General features: G+C 43.8%; 1 pseudogene; it reads left to right on the top strand.

Annotated features, from left to right (window-relative positions):
* Positions 1-1,266: 1,266 nt before the first annotated feature.
* Positions 1,267-18,531, top strand: LOC136398424 (heterogeneous nuclear ribonucleoprotein A3-like; annotated as a pseudogene).
* The last annotated feature ends 3,762 nt before the right edge of the window (positions 18,532-22,293 follow it).

The raw sequence follows: 22,293 nt of genomic DNA, 5'->3' as shown, positions 1-22,293 counted from the left end.
AGTGAGGGAAGTTTTCCATCATTCTTTTTTCAAATGGGTTTTTAATCAATTTCTCTCTTCCCCTTCTGGTACCCCCATGATGTGAATATTGATACACTTGAAATTGTCTTAGAGACTCCTTATCCTATCCTCATTTTTTGGTCTCCTTTTTTCTTTTTGCTATTCCGATTGTATGTTTTCTGCTTCCTTCTTTTCCAAATCTCTGAAAACTCATCAACTCTACTGTTTGTTCCCTGTAATGTGTTTGTCATTTCAGTTAGTGTATCCTTCATTTCTGACTATTTCTTTTTTTTTTTTTTAATGGTATTGAAGTTATCACCAAGTTGCTTAAGCATCCTTATAAGCATTGTTTTGAACTGTGTATCTATTTGCCTCCCATTTCATTTCATTCTTTTCCTGGAGATTTCATTTGTTCTTTTATTTGGGATTTGTTTCTCTGTCTCCTCATTTTGCTTGCTTCCCTGTGTTTGTTTCATGTATTAGATAGAACTACTAAGTCTTCAGTCTTAAGAGAGTGGCTTATGTAATAGGTGTCTTGTAGGGCTTGGTGGCCAGCATCTATAGTAACCTGAGCTGGGGGGCTCTAGGTGTGTCTCCTTTCCCCTGTGTGTGCTGTGCACAACCTCCTGTTGTAGTTGAGCCTTGATTACTGTTGTCACATCACTGGGAGGGGATTGACCACCAGGCTGATTCCCTGCAAGGACTGGCTGGGACTCTAGCGGAGGAACTGCTGTGCAGGGGCCAACTTCACAGAGCAGGACTTGCTTTAGTGGGGCTTTGGTGCTCATCAGATCTACCCCTTGAGTGAGTCACTTGTGGAGCTGATTGGGTTGTAATCTGGTGTGGTCCGAAGCTGTCTGCTGGGTGCACTGTCTCTGGGGCATACCAGGAGGTGTGCAGGCCACGGTTTCCCACTGCCTGTGTTCTGCCCAGGACCGTCCAGCAAAGTTATAAAGATATCTGCAGACAGCTGCTGCTAGGGCTGGGCTAAGAGGTGCCTGGGTGAGGCTAACTGACAAACAGACACCAGCTGCTGCTAGTGCCAGATGTGGGGCTGCTTAGCAAGAGGTGTGCGGGGCACCCAGAGGCCAGAAGCTACTTCCTTGAGAGATTTTAGGGAAGTTTGAAGCATGAGCTGTGAGAGGTCATTTATATGGAAAAGACAGCAGAAATGGCTTAGGTGGGTTTCAAGTTGGGTGGAGTGGGGTCTCAGGATATCACCTGGGCAGGGAGAACAGTGTGAGCCAGGTTGATGGAGACTCAGATATGGTGCCTGCCTGCTGGTTCTGTGGAAGGGGGGCCCGGAAAAGAAGGAATGGCCTCTGCCAGCACTTGTGTCTGGGAGAAAGCCGTCCTTTCAGCTCTCATCTTGATGCCAGACAATTCCCAGATATGTCCCTGCTGTACCAGCGCTGGAACTCAGAGCAAGTGAGTCTCAGTAAGTTGTGTGTGGGCCGTTTTTAAGAGGAACGCCTGGGACTCCAACAGCCTCCATATCACTCGGCAGCAACCTCCTCTGGTTTTTACATTGAGAAGTTATGAGGACTTCTCTTCCCAGGACTGGAACCATGGGCTTGGGAGCCTGGTGTGGGGCTGGGACCCCTTCCTCCTCATGGGGGACCTCCACAACCTGGGCATCCCTCCTAATTTTTATCTGCCACGCGTGGGTGTGGGGCCAGCTCGTTCCATGTCTCTGCCCCTCCAGCCAGTCTCCACGTGGCTTCTTCTTTAATTCACTAGTTGTAGGACTTCTGTCCAGCTAGATTGCAGGCACTCCTGCCTGATGGTTGTTCTGTAGTGTATTTGTAATTTTTACACGGTTGTGGGAGGAGTCGAAACTTCATTTATCTATGCCACCATCTTGACCAGAATTGTGAGAATTTTTATAAGAATTTACTTGAGTGAAACTGACAACATTCTGGGGAGCAAAATCTCAGATGCTGCGCAAAATAAAAGTGTTACAGCTTCTATTAGGCACTTAAGATTAAGGGGGGAACGGAAAGAAGATCACATGAAGGAAGGAAGATTACACGAAGGCAGAGAAATTCAGGAGGGATTGGATTACAGGGTAGTTAAAAAAGATTATGTTCTCTCTTAGGGTTGGGTACAATTTATTTCAAAGGTGTGTTAACCTAGATACACAGAAACAATGGACATTGCTTTCTTAAGGCAAAGATAAAGCTTTAACTAAAAGGTTGTATGCCTGGGGTGTGACTACCCACCATGACACACCAGTTAGGAATTTAGAATTAGGTCATTTTGTGAGGTCACGTTCCATAGAAACCCTTTTTTCATCCACAAATGACTGCAGACAGTTTTGACCACATTCCCTCGGGATCCCCTTTCTGGTCCTGGTCTCAGTTTTCCTCGCTGGTTGGCTGCAGGTCCTCCTGCACTTTCTGTGCAGTCTGACTTCTGCAGCCCAAGGTGTTCTGCTAACCTGTCATTTGTGCCCGATGGTTTCTTGGGCTCCCTGCACCTCGGGCTGCCTCCTGGGCCCGTACACAGCATCCGTCTTTGGCTGTCATGTTGTCCCTGGTTGTGGCCCCATGAGTCATCTGTCAAGTGTGCTGCATCGCTGGGCTCCCAGGCCCAGAGCCAGGTCTTCCAAGCACAGGGTGTCCTCAGTTTGTCAGATCTTATCCTCCACTTTGTGGAATACCGGGCCTTGCCTGAAAAAAGTGTCACCTCTTCTTACGTGAACTTGTGACCTGCATGGAAAAGACCCCCTTTGCAGTAGCTATGACCTGGTTTCCCTTGGAAATGTGAAGAAGGCCAGACTGACTAGTCAGCCAGCTGAGTTTTCAGGAGCCGCTGAAACTGGGGCACACCAATCAGCTGCTCGTTAGTGCTCACGGTGGGCAGGACACCACTCCAGACAGAGCTTCTCTGCCTGTTACTTCAGCTCCTTGTCAGCATTACGTCCAGAGAGATGATTGGAGGAGGGTCTGCCCCTGATTTGGAGATATGTGTCCTATGAGGTCTCTTTCTGTCTTTTCCTGTTTTCCTGGTGACTTCTAGGCATTGTGACATTCAGCTCCTGCCCTAAAGCATGGAGAGATCTGGCCTTTCCTTGGCCCTGGGTCCTCCCCAGGTTTAATGTTCATTCATCAGATGCGCTCCAGATTTCATTTTCTCCTACACGGCAACGGTGAGAAGGGAAGACAGAGTATCCTCAGTCAGTGGGAACCGCTTGGATGGGCACATCAGGAAATGCAGGTGACAGATGACTGTCACACTCCTGGATCCTAGAAGTACATGGAAATGATGTTAAAACCCAAGCAGCCTGGTCCCCTAGTTCTGACTGACATGGAATGTAGTTGCTCTGTTTAGCATGGGCTAATTAATAGGAGTTTGCAAAATGATACTGGAAACATATATTTTAAATGTCCCGTGTTTCAAGACCTGGGGGGTTCACTTCCTACCTGTCATTCTTTACCCCTGGTGGCTGCCAACTGTTGCCAAGGTCAACGGGGCCCCCTTTAACCTTGTCATTTTTCCTGCCTCTTTTGAGCCTTAGGCCTCAGCACTTGGTAGGTTGAGCAGTGGGTTTTATGTTGCTTTGGATAAATAAGTTATATCAGGGTTCAGGTTGCTAGGTAGGTGGACCCCTCCATGTTTTTCTTCTTTCTCTTTTTTCTCCAGTCATGGTCTTCTTTGCTGGGTCTGATGAGGCTCCATCTGTGAGAGAGCATCTGAGAGCCAAAAGTTACTAACATTTTTTTAGAGAGCACATGCATTCCATTATCCAGCTCTCAGTGCTGGTCAGGTGACAATTTGCTTGTTATTCTGCACCTTTTCCTGCCTGTGTAAGTGGATGATGAGACCAGGGAGGGCGAGTGGTTTTCCTGGGCAGGGTGAGCAGCTTGTTCAGGGCCCTAGGATTTGTCAGGTGTTTGCTTCAGTGCAGTTCCATGGCATGACAGGAGATGGGTTCAGTGGAGGTGACGAGTGAGGGATGAGGAGAAGGCAATCTCTGCCCTGCAGGAACTTGAACTCCAGCTGATGCACAGGTGAGCCCAGGTATCGAGGTCTCTGGGTTTGCATGCCTAGTACCTGTCAAGAAAGAAACCACCCTGGTGCCTGGGTGGAGGGCCTTCCCCACCACCCAGGTGCTGCCCTCAGGGTCCCTGCCCCTTAGCTCCTGAGATTCCCATCAGTACACCATTGGAACAGCTTTCTTTTCTTTCTCCTGACCCTCCTCATCACAGGCTATAGAGCAGGTGAAATGCGTTTCAGGGAAGTTCAACTGGAAACTTCTTCTAGTAAAAAAAAAAGGCTCCTCTCCTACCTGTTCTTTTGCAAAGGCGAACCTGATACACACTAACGCTGCAGGAGGCCTGAGGGCGGCGGGCCTGAGGGGGTCTGTTTTAGAGCTTCTTTCGTGGCCCACCCCAGACTGGACAGTTAGTGTTATGTCAGCATTGTGGGTAGAGCGGTGGGTCCTACATTTTGCTGTTTATCTGGGGAAAACATTTAGAAGACACTTGACTTGTCAGAATCTCAGAAAAATGCCCAGGGCAGGGACACATTAAGTCCAAATGGAGTTTTTCAAAACTTTGAAGCAGGAAAAATGTTTTCCCATTTTTTAGGCACCAGGTGTGTGATTTCTCAGTCCCAGAAGAACACAATTTAAATGTGTGACAACAGTTAGTTTAACCTGATGAATTTTTGGCACGTGCCCCACATTAGCGAGCTGTTTGGGTTACTATGACACATTCCCAAAGTGCCCTTTTTTTCTGGCCTTAACCCTGGAATTCGAGTCAGAGAGCTCAGGACTGAGACTGTGCAGCTGTGTCTACCATGTTCTCATGAGATGTGCTTTAAAAGGCATTCAGCCCAATACACACGCACAGATTTTATAACTCATGTCACTCATTTCAAAGCCTCACACACAATAGATTGTCCTCAAAAGCAGGCAGACATTGCATGGCTTGGTTTTTACTGTTTATTTTGATGAGGAATCCTGAAAACCTGCCAACCTTCCCTGGAGTGTAAGCAACGCCTGATTTTGAAACGGCCAGGCTTTCCTTCTGGTAAAACCAGTCTTGAGTCACCATTACAGCCCCTTTGGGAACGTGTCCTAGAAGGTCAGCTGGAGCTAGACTGGTAGAAATTAGCCTGTTTTTCTTCTCATCCAGCTTTGAGGTGAGGACGGGCATTTCAGACCTGAGATGGTATAGAAAGACATCTCCTGTAGCCAAGTTCTGGTAGATTCGATCCTCCTTAGGGATCTGGCTTTGCTTGTGGATTTGAAACAATCCTTCTCTGAACTTTCCCTGCAGGACTTCCTCACTTCACCAGGCAGCCCGAGAGCATGAACGTCACCAAAAACACTGCCTTCAACCTTACTTGTCAGGCCGTGGGCCCGCCAGAGCCCGTCAACATTTTCTGGGTCCGAAACAGCAGCCGTGTGAATGAACGGCCAAAAGAATCCCCGTCTGTGCTAACTGTTCCTGGTGAGTTGTGCTGGTTTCTGTATTTCCTTTTGAGCAGTGGAAGGGAGCACCAGCTTGCTGAGCACTGTTGTGCGCCAGGAGGATGAAAACAGGTGGCAGTTGAGGTGAAGGACCAGTAGGTGGGGTGATAGGCAGGCATTTTGGGTGTGAGAGTTCCCAGGTCCGGATTGGGAAGTGGCTGAGGGCACTCCAGGGGTGCCCGTGGGCCAGGTGGGGAAGCCACCAGGAATGCCCCAGCTGAGGCAGTGGAGCCCACTCCCACCTCCCGTCACTACTGGGCCCTATCTAGCAGGCCTGGCAGATCTGACACTCCAAGAACCACTGATGTTAGAGAGCATTGAGGTTTGACAGCAAGGCAGATGCATGGGTCCTGGAGGCCTTTGTGGTTAGTGAGTCATCGTTGGATTGTGGCTGCTTTGCTGGTCACTTCCATACGAATAGAAGTGCCCTGATTTTCTCATTGCTCTGGCTGTGTTCTAGCACCAACAGCATTGGTGTTCCTGTGCCGCGAGAGCTGGTGGCTCCTCTTGGCTCTTCCCATTGCATCTTTCAGCAACATCTGGCCAGGGTACCACCAATGTGGGGGAGAAGGAACCTTTCCTCTGTCCTCAAGTTCTTCCTGCTGGTCTCATAATCAAATAGACTTGAGTCAGAATAGTAAGAGAAAATGACCAAATTTAATGCATACATATGTATACGGACCCTGCATCTGTGAGAGAGTCAGAGGCCCCACATGCAGGAGAGATCAGAGACAGAAAGGGAACAATGGGGTAAATAAGATTTACTGAACTTGGGATGAGGTCAGGGGCCTCGGGGGCTTTAAAAGGTTAATGCTGGAAGCTGGAAGAGCCAGATGATCAGAAAATAGAAATTTGTCCTGGCATATGGATAACTCAAAAGAGGTTATCTCTGGTAATCTCTTCTTATGGGCAGGGCCCCTAATTCAAGTTACCTGGGTAGCGAAGGGAGGGGCTAAAGTTTCTTTTGATCCCAAGGCTAAAGTTGCCTTTGGCTCAGAACAATCCACCTACCCCTGAAGCCCGTCTTGGAGTGACTAGTTGTGAACGCACATCCCCAATCCTTCCTGTTCCCTGCACTCTGGACCTCCTCCATATGCAGAGTGTGTCTTAGTCACTAAGAAAGTAGTGGTGTCTCCTGGAAAGGGGCTTTTTACTTCTCCGCACCTCACTGCTCCATCTCTGCCTGTGGCAGTTCTGAGTGTGTGGCGTCCAGGGCTCAGTTCTGGACCCACTTCTGCTTCCTCTGAGACATGTTTTCGGGAAAGTTCTTCTGGGCCGCTGACTTCAGCACCATCTGTGTGAAGTTGACCTCAGACTGCTCCTACAGCCAGACCTCTCTCCTGAGCTTCACACTCATGAAGCCAGCTGTCTCCTTGGCATTTCCATTTGCTGGGTACGCAGGCGTCTTAAAATGAAACTCTTGATCTTCCTCTAGACTTGTTTTGCCCTAAATTCCTCATCTTAGCATTATCACCATTTGCCTGTCCTTCTTTTTCTCATTTTTCATGTGAATGCATCCACAAGTTCCATCAGGTTTGCTTCTACAGTACACACATCCATTTCTGTCTTTTTCTGTCTCTGCTGCAGTGTCCTGGTGCATGTCACTCCTAGCCCTTGTCAACACCACTGCAGTAGTTTCCTAGCTGCTCTTGTTGCTTTCAGCCTTGTCCTCACTCTAATCCTTCCTCCTCATGGCAGATCGTGTCACTTGCCTGCTGGAAACCCTTCAATGGCTTCCTGTTATTTTAAATTGTCACTCAAGGGTCCTTCTTGCCTCCGCCTAACTTTCCAGCCCTGGCTCATCTGCTTACTAAGCACCAGTCGCACTGGTTGTCCTTCATTTCCTCATGCACGTCGCCCTCCTTCCTGCCTCAGCACCTTTGCACTCTCTCCTTTGTCTGCCTACAGTGTTCTTCCATCTGCCCTTTGTTACATGACACAACTCAAATATTATTTCTTCAGTGAAGCTTTCTCTGGTCAGTCCTACCTATTTTAGGTTTTCCCCACCTTTTGATTGATGCTGAGTCACGAACTCTTGTGGACTTCCTTATTGCACTTATCGGTACAGTGACCTGTTTATATCTTTTCTTAAGAGAGAACGTGCTCAGTAAGGACAAGGATTTGGTCTCTCCCAAGGCACTGCCTGACTCATGGTACTAGTCACTAAATGTTTATGGAAAGAATGGAACAGCCATGAATGCCAGCCCCTAGGTTTTGTCTTTGAATTGTTTTATAATTCCTGATTCCACCAGTAATATTATGGGGTTTTTTTTACCTTTATCTGAGCTTTCGTTCAGTTTCTCCAAGGAGCTGATCATCAGTGACTTCGAAAGTCAATTTTAAAATCACACTTCATCCTTTCTAGGATGGTTGCTCTAAAGTCCCATAAAGAAAATTTATTTTCATTGAGGTAAAATCAACATGCAAGGAAATGCATAGAACTTAAGGACACAACTCAGTAGTTTGAAACATGTAAACACCCCTGTAACCACTCGTCAATCAAGATATATCACCTCAGAAGGTTCTCATTCTCCCTACTGCTCAGTCCCCATTTCCCACAGGCAACACTGTTCAAATGTCTGTCATCAGATTAGTGTTGCCTCATTCCATACTTCAAATAAAAGGAATTGTAAAGTATTCTTTTGTGGCCCTGGCCAGTTGGCTCAGCTGTAGAGCATTGGCCCAGTGTGTGGAAGTCCTGGGTTCAATTCCCAGTCAGGGCACACAGGAGAAGTAACCATCTACTTCTCCACCCTTTCCCCTTATCTGTTTTCTATCTCTCCTCCTCCCACAGCCATGGCTCAAATGGTTTGAGCAAGTTGGCCCTAAGTACTGAGGATGGCTCCGTGGCCTCACTGCAGACATTAAAGTAGCTTGGTTGCTGAGCAATGGAGCAGTGGCCCCAAATGGGCAGAGCATCCCACAGTAGGGGGCTTGCCAGGTGGATCCCATTTGGGGCACATGCAGGAGTCTGTCTCTGCCTCCCCACCTCTCACTTAATAAAAAAAGAAAAAAAAATTCTCTTGTATCATCACGTTTCTTTGGTCCAGTGTTTCAGATTCATCCATGTTATTGTGTCAGTAGTGCCTTATGTGTTATTGCCAATAATGCTCTTTGGTATGAAGGTGCTATATTTTGTCATCCATTTTTTTGTTGAACATTTGGAATGTTTGGACTGTTGGCTACCGTGAATAAAGCAGCTATGAATATTTATGTGCAAGTATCTTGGGAGATATATATTTTATTCCCGTGGATAAATAGCTAGCTGGAAGAGCAACATTTAAGTCATGTGTTTAACTTTTAAAGACACCAGGAATCTGTTTCCCAAAAGGGTCGTGGCACAGTGCATTTCCTACGGCAGTGGAGGAGTGTTCCAGGTGCTCCATCCACAGCCTTGCCAACACTTGATGTGGTTCATCTTTATAATTTTAGACATTCTGAGCGATATGGAATGGTAAATTATTATGGTTTTAATTTGAATTTCATTTCCCTGATATCTAATTTTGAATTAGATTTGGAAAGGATTTTTGTCCTTATTGATCAATTATATATCCTTTTTGGTCAAATGTCACTTTGGGTCTTTTATCTGCTTCTGTATAAATCTTAGAATCAGCTTGACATTTTTTATAAAAATTCTGCAGTGATTTTGTTTGCAATTGTATTGAATTTATAGATCAATGCAGGCATCCCCAAACTACGGCCCACTGGCCTCCTGGGGCTCCCTGAGCCATTTAACCGCCCCCCCCCCACACTTCCGGAAGGGGCACCTCTTTCATTGGTGGTCAGTGAGAGGAGCACTGTATGTGACGGCCCTCCAACGGTCTGAGGGACAGTAAATTGGCCCCCTGTGTAAAAAGTTTGGAGACCCATGAAGAGGGAAATGAGACTTCCAATCCATGAACATGGTCTGTCCATTTATTTAGGTCTTCTTTAATTGCTGTTGGTAATTTTTTATAGTTTTCCAGGTAAAGATCTTATGTATCATATGTGAAATTTATTTTTAAATATTTTCTGTTTTTGATGCTGGTAAATAACATTGATTTCATTTCCCATTTTTTCACTATTAATATATAGAAAATAAATGAATTTTTCTGTGTTGATCTTATATTCTATATCCTTGCTATGTTCACTTATTAGTTCTGAATTTTTTGTTGTACATTTCTTGGATTTTCTATGTAGACAGTGATATCACCTGCCAGTAGCGACAGTCTTACTATTGCCCTTTATCTCTGGAGCTTGGGTCCTGTCTCCTGGCCAGGACCAATCCTGCAGATGCTACATGGAAGTGGTGACAGTGGATACCTGCTCCCTGTCACAGAGAAGGGTGTTAACTGCGGGCTCTTGTAAGGGCCCTTCATTGGGGTGAAGCAGTTACCTCATATTCCCAGTTGGCTGAAAATTTCATTTTTATTATGAGGGGTGTCAGATTTTATCAACTTTGTTTTCTGCATCTACTGAGATGTTCTTATGGTTTTTCTTTGTTATAAATTACATTGATTTGTGTTTCAAATGCTAAGTCAGTTTTACAGTGTGTCCCCAGGCTACCTGCACTTTTTACTGTAAATGTGGAGGTTCCAGTGACCACCTCCAGTTAGGTAACGTGCTAGAACAGCTAAGAGAAGTCAGGAAAGTGCTAAACTTACCATTACAGTTTTATTGCAAAGAAGTTTTTTATTTAAAAGTAAATTGCACACTGGGAAGACAGCTGTCAGCCCTTTTCTTACTTTAAACTTCTGTGCACAGAAAGCTCTCATTGCCAGCTGACACGTAGACAAAGGAGCAGCTCCTCAGTCCAGGAAGGGGCCAGTGTCTGAGATGCTCTGTACATTGCTGGCAGGGGCATTGAGTGCCCTGAACGAGATCAGATCACCTGGAACCACCGTCCCCAGGTGGGTCTTCCTCCCTGCAGCTGACTTGGCTGCTGAGCCTGGCAGCTGCTGCGGGGCATGCAACTAGTAAGTGGCAGTTGTTAAGCCTGGTTTTGTAAATTGCTGTAGGAGGCAGAACTGGCCACATCAAGCCTCTGTTTGTCCTGGAACAATAATTACTAAGGCAATGGCTTTGATCTCAGCCGTGTCACCAAATAAAAGAATACCTTAGTGACAGGAGTATGAGCTGGACTACCTTGGAGTGGCTTTCGCAGCGCCCTGGATTCTGCAGCCTGCATTCGGTCTGTGCAGCTGAGAAGGAGCCAGAGAGGAGTCCAAGGCCATTTCTCCCTTCCCCATGCACTCCAGTCCCCCACGCTCCAAGCTGTGGCCCGTCCATGCTGCCCTTCTAGTATGAGTGACAACAACACAAAATGCCTCTCTTCCTTGCCTCTGGCAAATACCTATCCTCCCAAACTCACACAAACAACAGAGCTTAGAGGCACCAGGTCAGATGTTCTCAAAACTTTCACTGCCCAAACCCTTTTTATTAGTTCATTTGCTGGGCCTCGTGTTTTGAAAGAATTTTGTCTTTCAGAGGAATAGCATTTTCCAAGTAATAGTAAGATCATTAATAAGATAAAAAAAAGTTAATTGCTCACAGGGAGGGTCCTGAGCATAGAGTTTCCATGCTCTCACCTCATGGAACTAAGGTGTGTCACCCTCCTGGTACATCTGCTTGTTCACTGAACAGGAGGAACCTGATGTGTTTCCTTTGTTATTTTTCCTATAAGTATATGTGTGTGTATATAAGCGACTTTCCTTCTGGTAAAAATAACCATTGATATGTGAACACATGTTCACTGTAAATTCAAACCGTAGACATAACAAAGCAGATTGTTATGACCCCCGTTTTTCTCTATACTTTCACTGCCCTGTGCAGCAGAATCCACCATCAACCTTTGGTTCACCTCCGTTCAGGCCCTTCCCAGTTCTTAAAATGTCCTCATATATGTGAGTGTGCATGCACGCACATACACACACAGGTGGCCAAGCCAAATACCTCTTTCCAAATGTCAGTACTCATGGGCCTGTCTCATTGTTTGTGACAGTTGTCATGAGTGGATGGACCATAATTTACTTAACCATTCCTTTGTTGATGAACAGTTAGGTTATTTTAACTTTTTTGCTGTTGCTTATGGAGACGTATTTGTACCTTTATGTGTTACTTCTCTGAAAACCTCGCTGGACACCCTGTCCTTGTCTGTGCACCCAGGGTGCCTCTTCCACGACTCTAGTGCCGCCCCGACACCTGGGGCAGAGCCATTTTCTTGTCTGCCCCTCGGTTGTTAATCAGTGTGATTACCATACATTAATTATTTATTAGCTTAGCTCCATCACCCAGCACAGTGCTTGGCACTAGAGAACTGTCTGACTGAATGAAGGAACTGATGCCCAAACGGATGACAAACAGCCCCATCCATGTCTTAGGTCCTTTCCCTGGAACAAAGGGACACAGTGACTTGCATTTGTACAGTAACTTGCATTCATGTGGTTATCTTTACACTTCAAGTCTTATTTCTTTTTCTCATATATATCACTAACTAGTTCTGTGAAATCAATAGAACAGGGGTTTTTACATCCTTTTTGCAGACAGAGAGGGAGATCTGGACCCAAATGCAGCTTCTGACATAGGACTTGTGCTGGCTGTCAGTCAAACCCAACCAGCCACTGTGGGCTGTGCCCAAGCACCTGAATTTTGTAATGTCAGAAAAGAATGACATAAAACAGTATCCTTACTTATACTTGTTTCTAATTTTGAGGACCTCTCGTGTGATTCTTGAGCCCTGTCAGTAATTCGAGTTTCAGGAACTAAGTGCTGAGGCCATTGTGACCTGAGGTGCCTTTTGGTGGGGGTGGGGGGGTTACATGCAGATGTAGAGCTGGGATCTTTGCAGGTAGGCACAGTTCTGTCTTGAAATTAAGCCCCAAGTAAACCTTGTTGACCCCTGACTGAGTGAATGCGACCTAAAGAAGCCTCTGAAGAGCCCTGTTTGTGGGGGCTGCTCTGAGCAAACAGGTCTTTTAGCAGAAAGGTCACACACTTCGTCCCTTTGATACCAGGTTTTCCTCTATTGATTTAAGAGTTATTTTTAAGAGACACAAACCAAGAGGTCCTTTGTCTAAGGGACATTATTCTGAGTCAACAAACCAATCTCAAAGGGTCCATGCTGTAAGATTCCGTTTATATAACAGCTTCAAAATGACACCGTTACAGTGGTGGTGGACAGGCCAGCTCTGGCGGGGTTTGGTTGGAGGAAGATGTTCCTAAAAGGGGTAGCAGGAATGAGCTGCTTTTGGGTAAAGGAACAGTTCCCTTTCTGTACATAACCTGTAATAAAATTTCATAGAGCTACACCCCCCCCCAAACATAACAAAACAGAAACTGATGAAATCTGAAACAGGTCTTTGTTTTAGTTGATGGTATTGTTTGTTAGGTCACCAAAGGAGGGACCCACAGGCCTGATGAGTTTTATAAGAAATTTCTTTATGCATCTGTGAACAGATGGGCTGAGACCCTGGCGGCATCAGCCCAATGGGTCTGGGGATTTAAGCTTTCATAGGGTTAGTGAGCAAGGTTTAACCAGGTTAGTTTTGGTGTGAATTTTTGGGGTGGGGTCAGTGGTATATGCTTTATTTTGGGAGGTAAGGTGAGAGTATCCCTTCCTGAGGAAGTTGTCTCCGTGGGGGGTTGGCTGAGGGGATCTCTTCCTGAGGAGGTTGTCTCCGTGGGGGGTTGGCTGAGGGGATCTCTTCCTGAGGAGGTTGTCTCAGTGGGGGGTTGGGTGAGGGGATCCCTTCCTGAGGAGGTTGTCTCAGTGGGGGGTTGGGTGAGGGGATCCCTTCCTGAGGAGGTTGTCTCAGTGGGGGGTTGGGTGAGAGGATCCCTTCCTGAGGAGGTTGTCTCAGTGGGGGGTTGGGTGAGGGGATCCCTTCCTGAGGAGGTTGTCTCAGTGGGGGGTTGGCTAAGGGGATCTCTTCCTGAGGAGGTTGTCTCAGTGGGGGGTTGAGTGAGAGGATCCCTTCCTGAGGAGGTTGTCTCAGTGGGGGGTTGGGTGAGGGGATCCCTTCCTGAGGAGGTTGTCTCAGTGGGAGGTTGGGTGAGGGGATCTCTTCCTGAGGAGGTTGTCTCAGTGGGGGGTTGGGTGAGGGGATCCCTTCCTGAGGAGGTTGTCTCAGTGGGAGGTTGGCTAAGGGGATCTCTTCCTGAGGAGGTTGTCTCAGTGGGAGGTTGGGTGAGGGGATCTCTTCCTGAGGAGGTTGTCTCTGTGGGGGGTTGGGTGAGGGGATCCCTTCCTGAGGAGGTTGTCTCAGTGGGAGGTTGGGTGAGGGGATCCCTTCCTGAGGAGGTTGTCTCAGTGGGGGGTTGGGTGAGGGGATCCCTTCCTGAGGAGGTTGTCTCAGTGGGGGGTTGGGTGAGGGGATCCCTTCCTGAGGAGGTTGTCTCAGTGGGGGGTTGGGTGAGGGGATCCCTTCCTGAGGAGGTTGTCTCAGTGGGAGGTTGGGTGAGGGGATCCCTTCCTGAGGAGGTTGTCTCAGTGGTGGCTTGTGTAAGGGGATCCCTTCCTGAGGAGGTTGTCTCAGTGGTGGCTTGTGTAAGGGGATCCCTTCCTGAGGAGGTTGTCTCAGTGGGGGGTTAGATGAGGGGATGTGGGTTATCAATTAAGTTTGCTCACGTGGAGAGTTACCAGAACTGTTCTGGTGCCAGATTACTTAAAGTTTAACCTACTTAGTAGAGGTTTTTTGGTAAGAGGGCCAGGACCGAACCTAACATTGTTAGGTTCACCAAAGGAGGGATGCAAAAGGCCTGACCAGGACGTAGCACAGTGGAGAGAGCATTGGACTGGGATGCTAAAGGACCCAGGTTTGAAATCCCGAGGTCACCAGCTTGAGCACAGGCTCATCTGGTTTGAGCGAGGCTCACCAGCTTGAGCCCAAGGTCACTGGCTTGAGCAAGGGATCACTCGGTCGGCTGTAGCCTCCCACATCAAGGCACATAAGAGAAAGCAATCCTGTCTCTCTGTCTCTGTCACAAAACAAAACAAAAAACTTGGAAATGATGCTGAAGTTACCTACTAGAAACACTTTGACTGGTGACCTTTGTCTTATAAACATTTATTCTAATTTTTCATACTTTTATGTACATTATGTTAAAGACCTAAAGTAGAAAGAAAAGTCATTTTTTTAAATCTATCAAACAGAATCTTTGTTGTAGATAGAAAATAATCTATTTTAAATTGTGTGTATTTGAGAATGACTTCCATTAATTCATGTTGATTTATAGAAAGTTTTTGTTTTTCTTAATCTCCTTTTTGTTCTCTTTAATGATGATGAGGACAGTGCTGATGTTAAGTTGACTTTTTAGGTAATATTATTTCCATTTTGATATTATGTCTACTATTTTATTTCATCTTTACAAGAATCTAACCTATAATCCTCCTACTATCACTTACAAGGTTGTTGGGCTGTCTGAGAAAAGGGTTCATAGAGCTGTTTGACTTTCCTGAGGTTACTATTAATCCAGTTTCCGACCTTTAATTTTGCTTGTTCAGAAGTGATTTTATAATTTTATTGTGGAAAATTATCACAGTCATTATAATAAGCTAGTTGAAAACAACTATTTACACTGTGAGATTTTGTTTCTATTATAAAGAACAAGCTGGCATTTAAATGTGCAATGGAAGTATTGAGAGAAGTCATCGATAATAGCAAGAAGTAAATTCATTTAAATATACTTTTGATTAAGGGAAACTTCATATTACCCTCACATTTTGGAAAAAAACAGTTTTGTATTGTTTTTCAAGCCTAGATTTCTAGGTGTTCAATATGGAAGTCTAGAGCATAATTTCTTTATTAAAATGTATCATTAAAATTTCTAATAGCTAGTATACTCACTTGCTTCACAATCAAAAGATACAAAACAAATATCCAAATAGTAAAATAATACTTTCCCTGGCTAGAACATAAGCTCCATGAAGTTGGCAATCTCTGTTTTGTTTATTAACGATTCTCAAGTGCTTTAAAGAGTGCTTGACATATACAGTGGTACCTTGAAATATGAATTTAATTCGTTCTATAACCGAGCTCATAAGTCAGTCACCTTGTATATCAAACTGCCAATACTGGACCCAAGTGCCAATGAGCCAACTAGCGGCAGCTTCCTAAATCACGACTCATATCTTGGAATTTTGCTCAGATCTCAAACAAAAATACGACCAAGTCGCAGCTCGTATCTTTAAAAAAATCATATGTTGGTCTGTATGTATCACAAGGTACCACTGTATATATTAGTTCATGCTCAATATATGCTTCTTTAATGACTAAAACAACAAAAAAAATAGTAAAATATGTAAGAAATAGTACCACCACTTCACTCCTGTATCCCCAGCTATCCAGTTCCCTTTCCCAGAAGCAACCAATGTTATCAGTTTCTACTGTACTTTTCTGAGAGATTGTATACATATGCAAATAGTGTAAATATAGACACCCACACATTATGTCCTTTTACCTTTATGCCAGTGATAGCATACTATAGTCACTCTTCTGATTATTCAATTTAAAAGATGTAACAATATACTCTGAAGAGAGAGCTCAATTGATTGGAGCCTTTTCCAAAAGTGCAGAGGTTGCTGGTTCGATGTGTGGTCAAGGCACATACAGGAACAGATTGATGTTCCTGTTTCTCTCTTTCTTCCTCTTTCACTAAAGTAAATAGAAATTTTTAAAGATTAACAATACCTTTTAGATATTGTTCTATATGACTATGTGAGGAGCTTAATTCTTTTGCCATGGCAAAATGCGTATTAATGGTTAGTTATTCTATGAGAATAGTAAAATCATTTTATTAATTATAGTATTCAACATTTGATGCTATAAAACTTCACAAAAAATGCCTTTAATTAGACATCATAAAAGCTTATTTCTTGGCCCTGGCCAGTTGGCTCAGCGGTAGAGCGTTGGCCCAGCCTGTGCAAGTCCTGGGTTCGATTCATGGTCAGGGCACACAGGAGAAGCACCTATCTGCTTCTCCACCCTCCTCCTCTCCTTCCTCTCTGTCTCTCTCTTCCCCTCCTGCAGCCAAGGCTCCATCGGAGCAAAGTTGGCCCAGGCACTGAGGACGACTCCATGGCCTCCGCCTCAGGTGCTAGAATGGCTCTGGCAGCAATGGAGCAACGCCCCAAATGGACAAAGCATCGCCCCCTGGTGGGCATGTCGGGTGGCTCCTAGTCTGGTGTATGCAGGAGTCTGTCTGACTGCCTCCCCACTTTTAACTTCGAAAAAATACAACAACAAAAAAAGCTTATTTCTTGCTCCTGAAAAAAATAGTCCAGTAGGGTGCCTGAACTGCATTCCGATTGGTGGCTTAGGCACACACACACTCTCTGACTAATGGCATCCCTTTAAGTCGCCCTGGGTTCCCAGTATTGAGCCAGTCAAGAGAAAGGACATGAAGAAGACACATTCGTCACCTGCCTTGGGGCAGGCATGGCATACCTCCCTTCAAGTCAGCCGTTGATTTTGTGTCTACTGTATGCTCAGCACTGTACTAGGTTCTTTGGAGAATTAAAGGAAATATGGGATAAAATTTCTCCTCTTAAAATAGTTCTAATTCTTGAAAAGTGTAGCTGAATACCACGTTTCATATCCATCTTTGTTCTTCACATATTTTAATGCTATTAATACTTTTAAACTAATTGGATATGAAAAATAGCTTGTGGGTATAACAGTCCAGATAATTGTACACACATATTGAGCTGGGAGAAGCGAGTCGGGTCACAAAACCGAGGTGGAACTGCTGCCGGGTCGCATAGCCCGGCTCCGCCATAGCGGCCGCCATGAGGGGAGGAGGCCTTGACCTCAGGAACCAGAGCAGTTGAGAAAGCTGCGTATTGGCTGCCTGAGCTGAGAAACTAAAGATGAGAGTTTAAGAGAACATTTTCAGACAGGGGGCACAATCACAGACTGGGTGGCGAGGAGAGCCCCCACACCAAGCGTCCCCGGTCTCCGGTCTGTGACTTCCGGTCGTGTTGAAGCGGTGGCGCAGGGCGTGGACCTCTCGGTATTGGCGGTGGGCAGCGGGAGTGAGAGCTGCTTCTGGAAGGATTCTGGAAAGCTGGTGCCAATCTGACAGTGAGGGCATTTCTGTTGGTGGTATTAAAGAAGATACAGAAGAATACAACTTGAGAGACTACTTTGAAAAGTACGGCAAGATTGAAACTTAGAGGGGTTAAGGAAGACAGGCAGAGTGGGGGGGAAAAGAGGATTTGCTTTTTTTTTTTTTTAATTTATTTTATTTATTCTTTTTTTTTTTTTAGAGAGGAGAGAGAGACAGAGAGGGAGAGAGAGGAGAAAGAGACAGAAAGAGAGAGAGAGAAGGGGGGAGGAGCAGAAAGAATCAACTCCCATGTGTCCCTTGACCAGGCAAGCCCAGGGTTTACGAACCGGGGACCTCAGCATTTCCAGGTCGACGCTTTATCCATTGCACCACCACAGGTCAGGCCGAGGATTTGCTTTTTTAACATTTGATGATCGCGATACAGTTGATAACATTGTTGAGAAATACAATATTATGAGTGGGCATAATTGTGAAGTGAAACGTCCTTTCAGAACAAGAAACGCGGTCTGCTGAATGCAAAGAGGCCTTGAAGGTAGACCTGGCTACTTTGTGGGTTGTGGAGGAAACTCAGGAAGTGGTGGTATAACTGGTCGTGGTGGAAAGTGTGGTGGAGAACACTATGGTGGTAAAGGTGGCATCAGAGCTAGTTATGGAGGAGGTGATGGTGGATCTACTGAGTTTGGAGGTAATGGTGGCAACTCTGGCGGTGTCCTGGGTATAGTAGTGGAGGCTGTGCTGATGGCGATGGACCAGGGTTTGGAAACCAAGGAAGTGGTATGGTGGCAGTGGTAGAAAATATCATGGTTACAATGAAGGGGGGAATTTTGGTGGTAGCTGTGGTGGTGGTGGTGGGAACAATAATAATTTTGGAAATTACAGTGGACAACAGGAATCAAATTATGGACCTATGAAAAAGGGCAGTTTTGGTGAAGAGCTCAGGCAGTCCCTATGGTGCTGGGTATGGATCTGGTGGTGGCAGTGGTGGAGATGGTGGTAGAAGGTTCTAAAAACTCAGCAGAGAAGGGCTACAGTTCTTAGCAGGAGAGAGAGAGAGGAATTGTCAGGAAAGCTTCAGGTGACTTTGAGACAGTCGTCCCAAATGCGTTAGAGGAACAGTAGAAATATGTCACAGAAGGAACAATGACCCATAGTCAGAAAAGTTACCGCAGCTTACACAGGAAATCCTTCTTGTTTATGGCTGTCATAGCCACAAACTGCAGCTATTGATTAATGTGATGTAGTGTCAATTAGATGTACATTCCTGAGATCTTTTATGTGTTGTAGCTTTGTCTTTTTCTTTTCATCACAATAGTTATATTGCCCTGTAAGTTGTGGTAGTGGTACCAGGAATAAAAAGTTAAGGAATTTTTAACTTTTCCAAAAAAAGATAATTGTGTATATTTGATCCCTAATGGTTTGTGGCTTAGTTTTAGCTGACCAGAGCCCTGTGTTTGCTTGTTCCTCTGGCTTTGTTCTTCAACTGTGTCTTTTACTTTTTCCTCCTAAATACAATATTTCATATATGTTTTTTAGGTTGTATTTGTTAATCATGTGTTTCAAGTTTTCTATATCATTCCTCTTTTGCACCTCTTGGCCATCGGCCATCTGTTTGTCTTTGTCTATTTACATACTCTGCCCATTTTTTAATCAGATTGTTTATTTTCTTTTGCAATTGAAGTAGCTGTATGGGTTCTTTATATATTTTGTGTATTAACCCCTTATCAGATACATGATTTGGAAATATTGTCTTTCATTTGGTGGGTTGATTTTTCATTTTGATGGATTCACTTTCTTGATAATGTCCTCTCATGCACAAAAGTTTTAGATGTTGATGAAATATAATTTATCTGTTTTTTTCTTCATTGCTTGTGCTTTTAATTTTGCATCTAAGAATGCATTGCCAATACCAAGATTATGAAGATTCCCCACTGCTTTTTTCTATTACTTTTGTTCTAAACCATATATACATATTCTACGTTTTTTTGTTGTTGTTGTTTCCCACTGTCTTAATCATTGCAACAAGTTTTGCTATCTGGTAGTTTAAGTCCTCCAAATGTCATTATTGGAACTGTTGCTGCTGTGGCTGCTGCTGCTACTACTAGTGTTAGTACTTCATCATTTTCTTCTTCAAGATTGTTTTGGCTTTTCTGAACCTTTTACACTTCTATTTCAATTTTAGATTCAACTTGTCAGTTCTCCACCTCAATATATACACACTCCTGCTGGAATTGTGATTGGAATTGTGTTGATTTATACACTGGAGATAATATTCACCATTTCAATACCACCTTCTATTACATGAACATGGCATCATAATCCTGAATGTTTGAATTCATGAAGATGGTATATGTCCTAGGCAGTATTCAGTTTCTTTGGGTAATGTTTCTTAAATTTTTGTATAGAGATGTTGCTTATCTTCCTTAAGTATGTTCCTAGGCATTTTATGTTTTTTGATGCTATTGTGAGTAACATAGTGTTTATTCATTTTCTAATTGCATATTGTTGGCATATACATATAAAGTTACTTCATTTTTATATTGACTTTGTATCTTGAAATCTTGTTAAAACAATTTTTCATCCTGTTAGTTAATTTTTGTGTTCTTTTGGGTTTTCTCCCTTTACAATCATGTCATTTGTTCATAATGACACCTTCGTTTTTTTCTTTTCCATTCTTAATGCTTTTTATTTCTTTTTCTTCCTCATGTATTGACCAAAACATTCAAAACGATAGAAGTTGTGCCTGCCAGTGAACATTTTTAACTCATTTCCAATATTGCGGGGAAGATGAACTAATAGTAACTAAGAAAGGACTTGAAAACTTTCTCTAAATGGCATATAAAGAACAATACACTGAACCCAGTTCTGACATATATTCTGTCAACTTCATCTTGTAATAGAAATAGTCTGTTTACAGGTAATGTAAATAATCATTTGGGTTAATTTGTCATGTGATTTTTATTTTTCAGTTTGTTCTCTTATTTTCATATTTATTTTTCTCTTCTTCTTTACCTTATTTTTTTTTATGCACATGCGTGCACAAGAGAAACTGACAGGGACAGACAGATAGAAATGGAGAGAGGTGAGAAGCATCAATTCTTCATTGTGGCACCTTAGTTGTTCATTGATTGTTTTGTTGTATTGACTTCACTGCGAAAGGGGGGCTATCGCTGAGCCAGTGACCTATTGCTCAAGCCAATGACCTTTGGGCTCAAGCCAGCGACCATGGGGTCATGTCTATGGTCCCCCACACTCAAGTTGGCAACTTTGGGGTTACCGAACCTGGGTCCTCAGCATCCCGGGCTGATGCTCTAGCCACTGTGCCATTGCCTGGTCAGGCTTCCTTGCCTTATTTTTGATTAATTTTTTTATATTCCTCTTTACTGGCTTGTTTTACAATTTCTCTAGAGACTACAGAATGCTTTGTTGATTTACTGAAGGCCAGTATAATTAGTCTGTTTTCAACTTTCAGGACAGCAGATTCAGGGTTATAAGGAGCCTTAGAATACTTTGATTCCCTTTATTTCCTGATGATTTTCATGTTCTTGTTCACACAGGACCATTGTCATTGTTATTTTATACTATTAATATTAATTTAGGTTTAACTACATATTTGATTCTTTTTCTTGTTTCTCAGTCCTTTCAGTCTATATGGTGATTTCATTTCTACCCAAATAATTAAAATAGTATTTCTTTTAGTGTGGGTTGCTGCTAGTGATTTCTTTATTTTTGTTTGTCTGAAAGTATGTATATTTTGCCTTCATTTTTTGATGGACATTATTTCCAGATTTAGAATTCTAGACTGACATATTTCTTCCCCTCCATAATTTTTATATGTGCTGCTGAAGCGAGCACGTTCCCCTCCATGATTTCAACATATTATCCCATTAGCACTTTTAAAATCATTTCTCTTGAAGTCAGCTGACAGTCTGGTTCCTTTGCAGGTTTTCTGTCTTTATGTTATGAATGCTTTTAATTCTTTCTATTATGAGTTGGTTTCTAATTTTATTATATTCTCTTTTCTCTCTACATTTTTAATTATACATGCTCAGCATATTTTTTTTTGGCTGGGACCCAGCTGTCTGACATGTCTTTTCTGTGCTGTTCTTCCTGCTCATACTTTAGTGTTTGTTGTCATCTGGACTGCCTTTGAGTCACTAATTCTCTTCTGATCTGTCTAATCTTCTCTTTCTTTAAAAAAAATTTTTATTGATCTTAATTTATTGTGTTTACATAGATTCTAGTGTTGCCCTGAATGCATCCCCCCTCCCCTGTATTCCCCTCAATATCTCCTTTGCCTCCTCCCGATAGCACCCTCCCCCCTTCCCTTCAGGTTTATCCCATCCTATCATCTGCTTTCCCTCTGTCCTCTTTTCCTCTAGTCCCTTGATCTCTCCTCTGTCTCAATTCCGTTCCTCAGTTCACATTGTTCATTGGATTCCTCAAATAAGTAAGGTCATATGATATTTTTCTTTGTCTTTCTGGCTTATTTTACTTAACATAATAGTTTCCATGTCCATTCATGTTATTGCAAAAGGTAAGATTTCCTTCTTTTTCATGGCCCCATAGTATTCCATTGTATATATGTACCATTGCTTTTTGTCCTGTTTGGAGAAGTGTCTATTCATTTCTTTAGCCCATTTTTTGATTGGATTGTTTATCTTCCTGGTGTTGAGTTTTACAAGTTCTTTATAAATTTTGATTATTAACCCCTTACAAGAAGTATTGTAGAATATGTTCTCCCATTGTGTAGTTTGTCTATTATTCGGTTA

This window comes from Saccopteryx leptura, chromosome 3, assembly GCF_036850995.1.
Source record: "Saccopteryx leptura isolate mSacLep1 chromosome 3, mSacLep1_pri_phased_curated, whole genome shotgun sequence".
In the NCBI taxonomy this organism is placed as follows: domain Eukaryota; kingdom Metazoa; phylum Chordata; class Mammalia; order Chiroptera; family Emballonuridae; genus Saccopteryx; species Saccopteryx leptura.
This window is presented reverse-complemented; position numbering and strand designations above follow the sequence as displayed.